The sequence below is a fragment of the Anas platyrhynchos genome, chromosome 15, assembly GCF_047663525.1.
Source record: "Anas platyrhynchos isolate ZD024472 breed Pekin duck chromosome 15, IASCAAS_PekinDuck_T2T, whole genome shotgun sequence".
Lineage (NCBI taxonomy): Eukaryota > Metazoa > Chordata > Aves > Anseriformes > Anatidae > Anas > Anas platyrhynchos.
In genome coordinates, this window is record NC_092601.1 from 20,255,424 (window position 1) to 20,267,624 (window position 12,201).

Here is a 12,201-nt window from a genome sequence, read left to right on the forward strand (position 1 = left end):
TTCAGCCTATGCTTTTCTTTTTGTTTCACAGGTGTCTTGCACAGGCTGAGTGGGGCCAAGCTGCACTCTGAAGAGCAGCACGAGAAGGGCGGGCTGGTTGTGAGCTGGATTGGAGCAGAACGGCCAAGTAGCACGAGGTGAGTGCGAAGGGTATCCATCTTGCTTTGCAGGTGCCATGGCAGGCTCTCCACAGAAGCGGTTGAGGATTTGAGAAGAGGCTGCAGATGATCAAGGAGCGACACGTGCAGGGATGGCTTGAAAAGGGTATGGCTGCTTTCTCTTCTGTTTATCAGGTGTCCCAGGCAACGTGAGCTGTGATGTTAGTGTTTAGTATCGGAACAAAGCAGGTGCTGATGATGGCCTTCTTTGGTAGGCAAAGAGGTGCTCGAAGCCCTGTCTTGTGTAGCCTGAGCACTCCTCGCTGAGTATGAAGCATGCTTTCCAGCAGTTCCCAAAACTGTGTTGAAGCTGAAATGCTGTTTCTGTGTTTGGGTTGGGGTTGTACCTTGGTGAGCGTAGGGATGGGTTTTAATTTGGTGCAGTGGAGGGCCTGGCCCCAGTGTCCTGTAGTGTGTTTTGACCCATGAGCATAGCCTTTTGGTTTTCAGATAGCCTACTGAAGTAAGTGATTTTTCCTGTGAGTGGAATGGAATTGAATTCTTCTTTGGCACATAATCTGTTCTGCTCCTAGAGTTTTCTTCCTGCGTAAATAAATGTTTGAGCTAACTTGAGCTGAAAAAGCTTCATTTACTTGTGTGGTAGTATTGTCCTTTCAGTATTCAAAGCTGCAGCAAAAGCATGGGGTTTTTTGTTTCTAGAAACACCCCAGTTCTCCTGTCTGCACTCTGCATGCTGTGGAGCTAAGCTATATAAGGAAGTTAATAAAACAACAGCTGCTGCTGCTCCTCTTTCTGCTTTTTTTATGCTTTCCCCCTGCACTTTCCCAATTGATTGGCTACAGGTTCCAGGTGGGACCTAATGGTAACTGAGTTGAAGGTATGCCATGAGAGAGCTCCTTCTGCCTGGGCTGCACTTTTGGGTAAGTGCTTTGGTTTTCCTTCAGTTGTTTGCAGGGTTCTTTAGGTGGGCCAGAGTCTATGCACTGATGCATTTTGAAGTAGAAACTGGTACTTCTATCTTTTTGAGGTGAAAACTGGTAGGATCTGTCATAGTAAAGTAATCTAGTAGTAGGTGCCTGTATTGCACGCAGCTCTTCTTCAGGTGAGTAGTTGTTATGGCAGTTTTACGGATAGTATGGTGATGTTACTTTGTGTGTTTGCTTTGTGGTTCTGGGTCCCTTCTGATTTTTGCAGAATTACGGGGCTTTTTGTGAGTCTTTGCCTGTAGGTCAAATCTTATCAAAGTCAAAACCTTGCTGTTAAAGAGATGGAGCAGGGTTTAGTTGAAATGTATCATGGAAGCTCCCTATGTGAGCATGTGTCTGAAAACGGCAGCAGTGGGCACGTAAGGGGTAGTCTGTTTCAGGTTTAGGGACAGTTTGTTATATTTCTGGAGCTTTTGCCTGTGTGTTTTCTGTCTGTCGAGTGTTTAGACCATAAAGCCTTCTAGGCTTTATGTCCTTGAATTTACGTATTAGAAGTACATTTATGAGGGGTTGCCAGGTACGTTGTTTTTGGGAAACCGTGGGGTATGGTTCCTTGACTGCATAAGTGCAGTACTGCCAAGAGAGTGAGCAGGGCCACCTTCTTCATCTCTGCAGAATAAGTCTGTTCGGGCACACTTCAGCGCGGCGCCTCCCAGGCACATTTCTCAGGTAAATGTAGTGAGCAGCTGAGGTAAAGGAGCTGGGAACAGAGAGGTATTTCACAGTAGATGTTGCATCAGTAGTAGTCAGCGTTGCGGAGGAGGAGGGTGTCAGGGCTGGCATGCTAGTGAATACTGGTTCTCTGTTTTTGCAAGTGATGATGAACCTGTTTAATATAATTCCACTTCAAAAAGTTCCAGTTACTGGCCTGGTTGTGTTGTTTTTTCAATATTAAAAGCTGCAGCAAAAGCATGGGGATTGTTGCTTCTAGAAACACCCCAGTTCTCTTGTCTGCTCTCTGCATGTTTTTCAAGTAAACCAGATCTTAAAAAAAAAAAAAAACAAAAAAAAACCACACACACACAAAAAACAAAGAAAATAATAAAAAACAGCTGCTGCTGCTGCTCCTGCTTTCTTTCTACTTCCTTGTGCTTTGCCCCTCCCCTTTTCCAGGTGATTGGGTTTGGGTGCTGGGCGGGGCCAAATGGTATATGAGCCCCAGGCATGCTATCAGAGAGCTCCTTCTGCCTGGGCTGCTCCTTGGGGTAAGTGCTTTGTTTTTCCTTCAGTCAGTTGCAGGGTTCTCTAGGCAGGCTGGAGTTTATAGATTTCTAGAATTTTTAAGTGCTTGGAATTCACTCAATAGAGGGATGTTTAATAGAGGTTTCTGGCTCACTGTTTTTTTGGGATGGTGGGATACTCTTCTGTTTTTGAGCTATATTTTAATCTCTAGATGTGTAAGCTCACTTTTGTAATTCTCCAGAGGACTAAAACCAGCTTGATTGCATGGTACCTGTGGCTTGACAGTGTAGATGCAGCATTGCCAAGAGACTGAGCAGGGTTGTATCAGAGTCACCTTTTTTTTTATCTGCAAAGGGTAAGTCTGTGATTACCTCTGCCGGGGCTGCTGTGTGTGCATGTCTTTTTGGCATTTGTGGAGCTCGGTTGTTTTTTTTTTTTTTGTGTGTGTGTGTATGTTCTAACTTCCTGTTTTGTTTTTTTTTTTGAGGGGTGAATAGTGTGTGTGCTGAGCGTGGTTGGCAGGAGGAGGTGGGGAGCTGCTCAGGACTGGTAGGTTTGGTTTCTCAGAGAGTGTGCAGCAGCCTTCCTGTGCGATGCGACTGATTGGTGGGTGGGAATGTTCCAGCTTGTGTGTGCTGGGCAATGTAGCTTGTGTAGTGTGTGTAGTGTGGTCCAGGCAGGGTTTGGAGTGGTGCTGTGAGCAAAGAATCTGATTTAGATCTGGTGAGCAGCAGAAGTACCGGAGCTGGGAAGAGAGAGGTATTGCAGCAGGTACGCTGTGGCTGTGAGGTGCCTCAGAGTGTGCTTTTTCCTTGTCTCTGCAGGTGCTTTGTGCAGTTGTGGAGAGGGAAGGGAAATCCTCCTGTGATGGAGCTCTGATGGAAGGTGAGTGTTGCCAGCCTGGTCATCCCTTATCTGAAGCGAAGTGAAGACACTCTGGTGTTTCCCTGTGAGGGTCCGAGGTGAGTCTGTTTCGAATAGAGGAACAGTGTGGCATTTGGGTGCTTGCAAGCACAGTGGTTGTTTGGTCCTTTTGTGTTCCCCGGTGGTGTGGATGATGCTGGCCGCTCCTTTCAAGCTTGGACCTAATTTTCAGGTCCAGAGGCAAGTGGAGTGCTGTTTTGAAAAGATAAAAGTAAAGATGGGGTCGCTTATGTTGTTGAGGGATGGGTGCTACTGTTGGCAGCTGAATGTTTATCTTTTGCCTGTGTCTTTCCTTTGTTCAGGTTGAAATGCAGTTTGCAGTGCAGGACGTCTCAACCCGAGCTGCCTCTGCAGTGATGACTCTGGTGTGTGATGAGCAGAGGTCACTTGTTTTTGGGGTGCAGTTGTCACTGCAGTTATTTTCTTACATGCAGTAGAGTAAAATTCCAGTTTCTCTTTTAGAGGTGCTATAAGTGGGTGAAGAGAAGAGATGGAAGCATGTGCCACGTGGGGCAGGCAAGCGGCTGAGGTACAGGAGGGGATGAGAGTATGTGATTTTTTTTGTGGGGACGGAATAGAATTAATTTTGTTGGTGTATAATCTGTTCTGCTCCTGGATTTTTCTTTCAATGTGAATAAAAGTTTGAGCTAATTCCAGTTAAGAAAGTTCAGGTTTCTTGCTGGGTCGTGTTGTCCTTTTAATATTCAAAGCTGCAGCAAAAGCATGGGGATTGTTTCTTCTAGAAACACCCCAGTTTTCTTATCTGCAGTCTGCATGCTGTTGAGCTAAGGCAGATTTAAAAAAAATAATACAGGAAACACACACAAACAACAACAAAAACAACAAAAAACACCATTGGCTGACTTGTTGTGAAAGCAATGATCATTTAATCCCTTTGTTTTCCCAGGTGGTGTGGATGATACTGGCTGCACTATTGGAGCTTGGTCTCGGAGAGGAACAGGTGAGCAGAACCGTATGTTGCATCAGTAGTAGTCAGCATTGTGGAGAAGGTGAGCAAAGGGGCTGGTGTCCTAGTGAATGCTGTTTCTCTGTTTTTGCAGCTGATGATGAGCCTGGCAATTGACTAAGATGACAATCAGTGCCTGTGCATTTCTTGAGGCAGAAGGAATTTACCATGCAGCAACCTGAGAGCTAAGTTGGGGGCACCTGGTATTTGCATATCTGGAGTGGCTAATGGGAGCCTGGAGCCAGAGCAGCATGGAGGCAGCTAGCTGAATAGACTTGGTGCCACTGTGAGGGTGGTTCAGGCTGGGTCACGTTCCGGGTGCTTGTGGCTGGGTCAGCAGGCTAATAGAAGAGGCAGGATTATTTTGTAGTGTGAGTGCATGCGCCAGGCAGGACAGTTTCCTTCAGTTTGTATGTCTTGTGGTGTTGCTTCTGTAGTTTCTGTTCTGTGCTTCTCAGGTCTTGATATCCTCCTAACTTTTTACAGCGGACTGACCAGGCAGGCGACTTGGTAGCTGTGCTGAAGGGCCTCAATGCTTGTTTTGTCATCATGGCTCTGATCCGAGCACTTCTTGTCTTGCAGTCGCTGCTTGAAGTGTAGATCTGTTTGAGGTCTTGCGATCTCAAACCGAATATGATGCACATCTCTTTCCATCCTCACCCTTGCAGAAGACATCTGGGCCGCATCAGGAGCTCTTGCTTGGGAATTGATTTCCTAAGCGTCTTCTTAGGGGGTTTTCACTCCCCATCCTTCTGGTCTCTTGTCCTGAAGGCAGGCTTTTTAGGCCTCCATCATCCCAGTTCTGGCAGTTGCTTCCAGTCGCGTGTCGTGACATTTGAGTCTCTCGTATGGTCTGGTGAAGAACACCTTTATCTGACTTGCTGTTGCCATAGGGCTTTCCTTTTGGGGGTCAATCTTTTTCTTGCGCCTAGTGTTGTGTGTTTTGTTTGTAGTGTTTGTGGCGTGCCTGTGTGTGTACGTGTTTGGTCTGGAGCTGTCCTGCCTGGCAGTTAGTGATTAATGTGGCAGTCCATGGGTGTGCTAATACATTGTCTGGACTGTTCTGGCAAAGACATCCGGTCTGCCTCTGGGCACGTACTGAAGGGCAGCTGGTACAGTCATGTCTGGTGGTTGGTAGATGGGGATTTGGGAGAGTATATCTGCTTGTGAGCAGCTGTTTGCATAGTGCTTGAACAGTGTGCTTGAGGAGGTCTGTCGAATCTTGAATGCTTACAGATATGGGGTTTTGAAACTTTTATTTTTATTTCTATTCTGTCCCCAGTAGGGTGTAAACCCTAGGAGGAACCTGTCACAGGAAAGAGCTCCTTCTGGAACTGTTCAGCACTCGGCAGGCAGCTCGGTGACTGGCTTGATGTACTTCTGAGGTGCTGAGGTATGGGGGCTTCTGTTTTGAAATGATAGTAATGTAAATGGGGTCCCTTTGTGTTGTGGAGGGATGGGTGCTAATGCTGGCAGCTGAATGATTCTCTTGTGACTGTTTTCATTTGTTAAAGCTGAAACACAGTGCACAACACGGGACTTGTCCAGAGCTGCTTTTTGCAAGGTGAGCGATGGACAGATGTAGCAGGTACTTTAGGGGTGCAGTTGTCACTGCAGTTAGTTAACTGCACAAAATACAGTAAAAATCCTGATTATATTTCAGGGGTGTTGTAGCTGGCCTAAGAGAGCAGATGGAATCATTGTCCTCGAGGGCAGGTGAGGGGGGCCGAGGTAAGGGAGCAGCTGAGAGTAACTGTCCCAGCTGTGCCGTGTCTTTGGATGCTGCTTCAGCCTATGCTTTTCTTTTTGTTTCACATTTGTCTCACACAGGCTCAGAGGGGCCAAGCTGCACTCTGAATAGCAGCATGAGAAGGGCGGGCTGGTTGTGAGCTGGATTGGAGCAGAACGGCCAAGTAGCACGAGGTGAGTGCGAAGGGTATCCATCTTGCTTTGCAGGTGCCATGGCAGGCTCTCCACAGAAGCGGTTGAGGATTTGAGAAGAGGTTGCAGATGATCAAAGAGCGACACGTGCAGGGATGGCTTGAAAAGGGTATGGCTGCTTTCTCTTCTGTTTATCAGGTGTCCCAGGCAACGTGGGCTGTGATGTTAGTCTTTAGAATCAGAACAAAGCAGGTGCTGATGATGGCCTTCTTTGGTAGGCAAAGAGGTGCCCAAAGCCCCCTACTGTGCAGCCTGAGCACGCCTTGCTGAGGATGGAGCCTGCTTTCCAGCAGTTCTGAAAACTGTGTTGAGGCTGAAATGCTGTTTGTGTTTGGGTTCGGCTTGCACCTTGATGAGTGTAGGGATGGGTTTTAATTCAGTGCAGCAGAGGGCCTGGCCTCAGTGTCCTGTAGTGTGTTTTGACCCATCAGCATAGCCTTTTGGTTCTGATAGCCTACTGAAGTCAGGATTTTTCCTGTGAGTGGAACGGAATTGATTTTGTTGGTGTACAATCTGTTCTGCTCCTAGATCTTTCTTTCTGTGTAAATAAAAGTTTGAGCTAAATTGAGCTGAAAAAGCTTCATTTACTTGCGTGGTTGTATTGTCCTTTCAGTATTCAAAGCTGCAGCGAAAGCATGGGGATTATTGCTTCTAGAAACACCCCAGTTCTCTTGTCTGCACTCTGCATGCTGTTGAGCTAAGCCTTATAAGTAAGTAAACCACAGCTGCTGCTCCTCCTCTTTCTACTTTCTTGTGCTTTGCCCCTCCCCTTTCCCAGGTGATTGGGTTTGGGTGCTGGGTGGGACCAAAAGGTATATGAGCCCCAAGTATGCCATGAGAGAGCTCCTTCTGCCTGGGCTGCTCTTTGGGGGCAGTGCTTTGTTTTTCCTTCAGTCAGTTGCAGGGTTCTCTAGGCAGGCTGGAGTCTATGGGTTTCTGGAATTCTTAAGTGCTTGGAATTCACTTAATAGAGGGATATTTAGTAGAGGTTGCTGGCTCAATGTTTTTTGGGATGGTGGGATGTGCTTCTGTTTTTGATCTGTATTTTAATCTCCAGATGAATCAACCCACTTGTGTAACTCTCCAGAGGACTAAAACCAGCTTGATTACATGCTAGAAGAGGCTTGACCGTGTTCGTGCAGTATTACCAAGAGACTGAGCAGGGTCACGTTTTTCATCTGCAAAGGGTATGTCTGTCATTACCCCTGCCGGGGCTGCTATGCATTCATGGCCTTTTGGCATTTTTGGACTTGAGGGTTTTTTTATGTTTGTCTGGCTCTGGTGTCTGTGTTTGAGTCCTCTGCTAGGAGCTGCACTGTTTGCGTATCCATCGTGGTTGTGACCTTCTCTCTTTGTTTCTTGTAGCTCAGGGCATAGGCACGGAAACTTGAACGAAGCATGAGGGTGAGTGGACAGCAGTGGGGGCCCCGAGTTGGTCGGTGGACTGTGTTATTCTGCTTCACCTGTCGGGCCGGCTTTGCAAGTGCCTTGCGACAGCAGAGTACGTCTCCTGCCACGTTTCTGACATGTGCCAGACGTCAGCGGTTCCAGTTCCTGAAATGCTGGAGATGCTCGGAGCACAAGAGGAGCTGGGAGCATGATGCATCTCCTGGGGATGTTAGGTGAGTGAAGCGGTGGTACTGGGTTGGACCACGTGGCTCTGGGGCTTCTTGGCTGTTGCAGTAGGGGACGAAAGGAGTGGGTATAGACTGTTTTGTGGATTGTCACGTTTCTGTTCTTTTTGGACTAAGTCCTGTTACCTTGGCTCAACACAGTGAATGGAAGCGCTAAGCCTGGATCGGGAAGGTGAGTGGAGAAAATTTGGAAAACGGGTATTGTTTTTGCTGTAGTAGTCTCTTGGTGCACCTCTGGGTGACTCCTCTTTTGCAGGGACGAAGAAGGTCCTGGGAACATCCTAGCTGGCCTCTGTGGTGCACATTGATAGTGGATTCTGAGCCCTGAGAATTAAGTCCAGGGGGAAATACTGTGTGTTGTGGAGTGGTTGGCAGAGGGAGGTGGGGAGTTGTTTAAAGGGTGTCTATCTGATTTCAGTAGCAGAGCAGGTCAGTTGATTACTGTTTTGTTTCTGAGGAGGTTGTTTCACTGGAAGAAATTCGGCTAGTGTGCTGGTGCCTGATGGCACTTCATTTCTGCAGGTGAAGAGGAGCCTTGTGCCTGAAGCAATGTCCTGGCTAGCCTTTGTGTTCCTTGGTGAGGATGGAACCTGCCTCCCAGCATTCCCAAGCTAATTTGGGGGGGGGGGGGGGGGGGAAATGCTATGTTTGAACTGGGGTTGTGAATGCACCCATAGGGCGAGGGTCTGTGCTTTTAAGTCATTGCTTTGGATGGGGCCTTTCAGGATTGATCAGGTCAGGCAGAGAGATTATGTGTGGGGAGTTCAGTCACGTACAACGTGAGCGCGTGCCAGGCAGGGCAGTCCCAGCTTGTCATCTGTGTTGTCTGTGCTGTACTGTGCTGTTGCTCTTGGTGCCCGGCAGGCCTCGGGAAGCCATCCTGAAGGTATTGAACACTTGACCTCCTCAGAATAATACTGATGTTGAACTGGGAGCTGAACAACGCTTGTGTTGCAGTGGGAGCTTAAGGGGATCACTTCTACTATGCAATTAATAGTTTTTTGTATCAAACATTTCCTGATATGATCATCATATGTTACGTGCTCTTCAGGTCTTGATATTCTCATTGCCTTCTTCCACTGGACTGACAAGATGTACAACTTTGTAGCCACACCAAAGGCCCTAAATGCTTGTTTTGTCATTATAGGGCTGATGTGAGCACTTCTTGTCTTGCAGTCGCTGCTTGAAGTGCAGATCAGTTTCAGGTCTTGTGCATCATATTCGGTTTGAGATCGCATCTGTTTCCATCCTCACTCTTGCGGAAGTCATCTGGGTTGCATCAGGAGCTCTTGCTTGGGAATTGAATACCTAAGTGTCTTCTTAGGGGGTTTTCTCTCCCCATCCTTCTGGTCTCTTGTCTTGAAGGCAGGCTTTTTAGGCCTCCATCATCCCAGTTCTGGCAGTTGCTTCCAGTCACGTGTCGTGACATTTTAGTCTCTGGTAGGGTCTGCTGCAGAGCACCTGTTCGGACTTGCTGTTGCCATAGGGCTTTTCTCTGGGGGTCGCTTTTTCTTGCGCCTAGTGTTGTGTGTTTTGTTTGTAGTGTTTGTGGCGTGCCTGTGCGTGTACGTGTTTGGTCTGGAGCTGTCCTGCCTGGCAGTTAGTGATAATAGCTAACGTGGTAGTCTATGGGTGTGCTAATACATTGTCCAGACTGTTTTGGCGTAGACATCTGCCTCTGGGCGCATACTGAAGGGCAGCTGGCACAGTCATCTCTGGAGGTTAGCAGATGTGGATTTGGCAGAGTTGAGCTGCTTGCCAGCAGCTGTTTGCATAGTGCTTGAATGGTGTACTGTTGAATCTTGAAAGCTTACAGATACGGGGTTTTGAAATTTTTATTTTTATATCTTTCCTGTCCCCAGTAGAGTGTATACTGTAGTAGGAACTGCGCACAGGAAAGAGCTCCTTCTGGAACTGTTCAGCACTCGGTAGGCAGCTCGGTGACTGGCTTGATCTACTTCTGAGGTGCTGAGGCAAGGGGGCTGCTGTTTTGAAATTATAAAGTTATAAGTGGGGTTCCTTGTGTTGTTGAGGGATGGGTGCTAATGGTGGCAGGTGAATGATTGATTCTCTTGTGGCTGTTTTCATTTGTTTAAGGTGAAACAGTGTACAACACGGGACTTGACCGGAGCTGCTTTTGGCAAGGTGAGCGATGGACAGATGCAGCAGGTACTTCAGGGGTGCAGCTGTTATTGCAGTTAGTTAACTGCACAAAATACAGTAAAAATCCTGTTTATATTTCAGGGGTGTTGTAGCTGGCCTAAGAGAGCAGATGGAAGCATCTTCCTCGAGGGGAGGTGAGGGCGCCGAGGTAAGGGAGCAGCTGAGAGTAACTGTCCCAGCTGTGCCGTGTCTTTGGATGCTGCTTCAGCCTATGCTTTTCTTTTTGTTTCACATTTGTCTCACACAGGCTCAGAGGGGCCAAGCTGCACTCTGAAGAGCAGCACGAGAAGGGCGGGCCTTTTGTGAGCTGGATTGGAGCAGAACTGCCAAGTAGCACGAGGTGAGTGCGAAGGGTCTTGCTTTGCAGGTGCCATGGCAGGCTCTCCACAGAAGCGGTTGAGGATTTGAGAAGAGGTTGCAGATGATCAAGGAGCGACACGTGCAGGGATGGCTTGAAAAGGGTATGGCTGCTTTCTCTTCTGTTTATCAGGTGTCCCAGGCAACGTGGGCTGTGATGTTAGTCTTTAGAATCGGAACAAAGCAGGTGCTGATGGCTGTCTTCTTTGGTAGGCAAGGAGGTGCCCAAAGCCCTGTCTTGTGTAGCCTGAGCATGCCTCACTGAGTATGCAGCTTGATTTCCAGCAGTTCTGAAAACTGTGTTGAGGCTGAAATGCTGTTTCTGTGTTTGGGTTGGGCTTGTACCTTGGTGAGTGTAGGGATGGGTTTTAATTTGGTGCAGTGGAGGGCCTGGCCCCAGTGTCCTGTAGTGTGTTTTGACCCATGAGCATAGCCTTTTGGTTTTCAGATAGCCTACTGAAGTAAGTGATTTTTCCTGTGAGTGGAATGGAATTGAATTCTTCTTTGGCGCATAATCTGTTCTGCTCCTAGAGTTTTCTTCCTGCGTAAATACAAGTCTGCGCTAAATCCGGCTGAAAAAGCTTCATTTACTTGCGTGGTAGTATTGTCCTTTCAGTATTCAAAGCTGCAGCAAAAGCATGGGGATTTTTGTTTCTAGAAACGCCCCAGTTCTCCTGTCTGCACTCTGCATGCTGTTGAGCTAAGCCATATAAGGAAGTTAATAAAATCACAGCTGCTGCTGCTCCTCTTTCTGCTTTTTTATGCTTTCCCCCTGCACTTTCCCAGGTGATTGGCTTCAGGTTCCAGGTGGGACCTAATGGTAACTGAGTTGAAGGTATGCCATCAGAGAGCTCCTTCTGCCTGGGCTGCACTTTTGGGTAAGTGCTATGTTTTTCCTTCAGTCTTTTGGAGGGTTCTTTAGGTGGGTCAGATTCTATGGACTGATGCATTTTGAAGTCGAAACCGGTACTCCTATCTTTTTGAGGTGAAAACTGGTAGGATCTGTCATAGTAAAGGAATCTAGTAGTAGGTGCGTGTATTGCACGCAGGTCTTCCTCAGGTGAGTAGTTGTTATGGCAGTTTTACGGATAGTATGGTGATGTTACTTTGTGTGTTTGCTCTGTGGTTCTGGGTCCCTTCTGATTTTTGCAGAATTACGGGGCCTTCTGTGAGCCTTTAAATCTATGTCAAATCTTATCAAAGTCATAACCTTGCTGTCAAAGTGATGCAGCAGGGTTTAGGAGAAATGTATGATGGAGGCTGCCTGTGTGAGCGTGTATCTGAAAATGGCAGCAGTGGGCACGTAAGGGGTAGTCTGTTTCAAGTTTAGGGACACTTTGTTATATTTCTGGAGCTTTTGCCTGTGTGTTTTCTGTCTGTCGAGTGTTTAGACCTTGCAGCCTTTTAGTCTTGATGTCCTTGAATTGACATGTTAGAAGTATGTTTATTAGGTGTTTCCAGGTAGTTGTTTTTGGGAAACAGTGGGGTAATGTCTCTTGACCGCATAAGTGCAGTAGTGCCTGGAGAGTGAGCAGGCTCACCTTCTTCCTCTCTGCAGAATAAGTCCGCCCGGGCCCTTTTCGGCGCGGCGCCGCCCGGGCCCTTTTCGGCGCGGCGCCGCCCGGGCCCTTTTCGGCGCGGCGCCGCCCGGGCCCTTTTCGGCGCGGCGCCGCCCGGGCCCTTTTCGGCGCGGCGCCGCCCGGGCCCTTTTCGGCGCGGCGCCGCCCGGGCCCTTTTCGGCGCGGCGCCGCCCGGGCCCTTTTCGGCGCGGCGCCGCCCGGGCCCTTTTCGGCGCGGCGCCGCCCGGGCCCTTTTCGGCGCGGCGCCGCCCGGGCCCTTTTCGGCGCGGCGCCGCCCGGGCCCTTTTCGGCGCGGCGCCGCCCGGGCCCTTTTCGGCGCGGCGCCGCCCGGGCCCTTTTCGGCGCGGC

General features: G+C 48.5%; 1 long non-coding RNA gene across 2 annotated transcripts; it reads left to right on the forward strand.

Annotated features, from left to right (window-relative positions):
* Positions 1-4,275: 4,275 nt before the first annotated feature.
* LOC119715205 (uncharacterized) lies at positions 4,276-11,787 on the forward strand. 2 transcript variants are annotated; one of them, XR_011803640.1, is made up of 6 exons: positions 4,276-6,228; positions 7,177-7,306; positions 7,485-8,330; positions 9,616-9,718; positions 10,284-10,377; positions 11,060-11,787. It is a non-coding gene; the product is annotated as an uncharacterized lncRNA (long non-coding RNA). The 2 variants fall into 2 exon arrangements; XR_011803641.1 differs by lacking the exon at positions 4,276-6,228 and adding an exon at positions 6,248-6,829.
* The last annotated feature ends 414 nt before the right edge of the window (positions 11,788-12,201 follow it).